Source organism: Apium graveolens, unplaced genomic scaffold (assembly GCF_009905375.1).
Source record: "Apium graveolens cultivar Ventura unplaced genomic scaffold, ASM990537v1 ctg5141, whole genome shotgun sequence".
NCBI classification, from domain to species: Eukaryota; Viridiplantae; Streptophyta; class Magnoliopsida; order Apiales; family Apiaceae; genus Apium; species Apium graveolens.
Window position 1 is genome coordinate 10438 of NW_027418836.1, and position 3479 is coordinate 13916.

The window sequence follows — 3479 nt, forward strand, 5'->3', positions numbered from 1 at the left end:
CTGATGGTTCTGCAATCTGTCTGTTTAGCAGAGCATCAATTGAAGAAAGCTGGGATTGGCACAAGAAACTCTCTCATTTAAATTTTAACGATATAAATGAACTAGTCAAGAAAGATCTTGTGAGTGGACTTCCAAAATAAGTATTTGCTCCTGATGGCCTTTGTGATTCATGTCAAAAGGCGAAACAAAGAAAATCTTCATTCAAGAGCAAGACGGAATCTTCAATTCTTGAGCCTTATCACCTACTACATGTTGATCTATTTGGTCCAGTTAATGTCATGTCTATTGTAAAGAAGAAATATATGCTATGGTCATAGTAGATGAGTTTACCAGATACACATGGGTGTATTTCCTGCACACAAAAAGTGAAACTACATCTATCTTGATTGATCATGTCAAACAACTGGATAAATTGGTCAAAGACTCTGTGAAAATCATAAGAAGTAATAATGGCACTGAATTCAAGAATTTGATCATGGAAGAGTTCTGCAAAGACCATGGAATAAAGCAAGAATTCTCTGCTCCTGGAACTCCACATCAAAATAGAGTTGTTGAAAGAAAGAATAGAACTCTTATTGAAGCTGCACGAACTATGATTGATGAAGCAAAGTTACCAACCTACTTTTGGGCTGAAGCTGTGCAGACTGCTTGTTTTACTCAGAATGTAACACTAACCAACAAGCATGGAAAGACACCATATGAGATGGTGAAGAAAAAGAAGCCAAATCTGAAGTACTTTCATGTATTTGGATGCAACTGTTTTGTTCTTAAGACTCATCCTGAACAACTATCCAAATTTGATCTAAAAGCTGATGAAGGAATTTTTATTGGATATCCACTTTCCACAAAAGCCTTCAGAGTCTACAATTTAAGAATAAGGGTTGTCATGGAATCTATCAATGTCTCTTTTGATGATAAGAAGATTACTGGACTTGAAGATTTCAATGATCATGATCATCTGAGATTTGAAAATGAAGTTTTAAATTCTGATTCTGTAAATTCTGATAGTCTAAATCCTGATACTACAAACTATGATGGGTTAAACTCTGATGTTATTGAAACTGTGGTGACTACGCCAAAGGAAAATGCACGTGTGCAGGGGGAGCATATTGAGGATCCAACCACATCTCAAGAAGCATCAGAACCTAGAACAGGCTCTTCAAGTTCTGATTCATCAAGTTCTGATGGGCCAAGTTTTGATAATTTTGGAAACTCAAATTCTGAAGGATCCAACTCAGAGAGCACAATTTCAGGGGGAGTATCAGAAAACGTTGATGGAGAGAGCATGGATCATGGGGGAGCATCCAGTTCTAGAGATCACCTTCCATCTGCAAGAAAGTGGACTAAAGCACATACACCTGACTTGATTATTGGAAATCCTGAAGCAGGTGTTAGAACTAGAACATCAACATCAAATGAATGTGTCTATCATTCTTTTCTTTCTCAGACTAAACCAAAGAAAGTGGAAGAAGCTCTTCAAGATGCTGATTAGGTGCAAGCAATGCAGGAAGAGTTAAATAAATTTGAAAGAAATAAAGTCTGGACCCTAGTGCCAAGACCAAAGAATAGATCTGTTGTTGGTAAAAAGTGGGTGTTCAGAAATAAAACTGATAGTGATGGCATAATTACAAGAAATAAAGCAAGTCTAGTTGCAAAAGGATATTCTCAACAGCAGGGAATTGATTATGATGAAACATTTGCACCAGTTGCTAGATTAGAAGCCATAAGGATATTTCTGGCTTATGCTGCTCACAAAAATTTTAAAGTCTTTAAATTGGATGTAAAACGTGCTTTTCTTAATGGAAAATTGGAAGAAGAAGTATATGTTGAACAACCTCCAGGTTTTGTAGATTCAAAATTTCCTAATCATGTCTATAGACTTGATAAAGCACTTTATGGCCTTAAGCAAGCTCCAAGAGCATGGTATGAGACATTAGCTCAGTTTCTTCTGGAAAGTGGATTTAACAGAAGGACTATTGACAAAACCTTATTCTATCTCAACCATGGAAAGGACTTACTTTTGGTGCAGATATATGTTGATGATATCATTTTTGGTTCTACAAATGACAGACTTTGTAAAAGGTTTGCCAAGCTAATGCAGTCAAGATATCAAATGAGTATGATGGGAGAACTTAGCTATTTTCTGGACCTTCAAGCCACGCAGAATGAAGAAGGAACTTTTATTTGTCAATCTAAGTACACCAGAAATTTGCTAAAGAAATTTGGAATGCAAGACTATTCAAGTGCATCCACTCTTATGGCCACTGCAACAAAATTGGATAAGGATACCGGTACATCAGTGGATATTACTGATTACAGAGGTATGATGGGATCATTACTCTATCTAACTGCAAGTAGACCTGATATTATGTATGCTACCTATCTTTGTTCAAGATTTCAAGCAGATTCAAGAGAATCTCACTTAACAGCTGTGAAAAGAATTTTGAAGTACCTTAAGGGTACAGCTGATCTAGGATTGTGGTATCCTAGGGAATCATACTTTAAGCTAATAGGTTATTCAGATGCAGATTTTGCAGGGTGTAAAATTGACAGGGAAAGCACAAGTGGAAGCTTCCAATTTCTTGGAGGCAGATTAGTTTCTTGGTTTAGCAAGAAACAAAAGTCAATTTCCACATAAACTGCAGAGGCAGAGTACATTGCTGCAGGAAGCTGTTGTGCACAAATTCTTTGGATGAAGAATCAGTTACTGGATTATGGGTTAACATATTCTAAAATACACATTTACTGTGATAATCAAAGTGTTATTGCTATAACAGGTAATCCAGTTCAGCACTCAATGACAAAGCACATCAGTATTAGGTACCACTTCATAAGGGAACATGTGATGGAAGGTACAGTGGAATTGCATTTTGTTCCAACAGATCAACAACTAGTAGATATCTTCACAAAACCACTATGTGAAGCAACTTTTACAAGATTGGTAAATGAACTTGAATGGTTTCAGGTTCTTTCTCTAAATCTGTTTAGTTTATGTTCTAATACATCAGACCTTATAATCAGTATTTACAGATATTACTATCTTTATGTACTCTGTGCTTAAATTGAAATTTACCTAAGTGTTGATTGTTGTCTGATGTGAATTTCTAAACTCTGATAGTGATATGAATGTTTCTGTGACTATTCAATCCAATGAGGATAACTGTGCTAGATGCTGACCTAGTAGTCTCTAATATACTAAAGATCCCATGTTTGAAGTAATTGTTTATGTGGAAATCTTTTAACACAAGCAAATTTTGATATTGAGCTTGGTTAGGTTTACTTTGTGTATCTTATTACTAAGTCAAAAACTAGAATTATGCTTCTTATCTGTTAAGTTCTGATGTTGGTAAATCTTATGGATGTACTAAGTGCTGATAAGCCTCACTTATCAAAAGAAAAAGTAAAGAAAAGAAATAAATATCAGGTACTCCTTTGAGATCTAGAGAAAAATGTATGTGGAAGGGAAGACCCAAGTACAT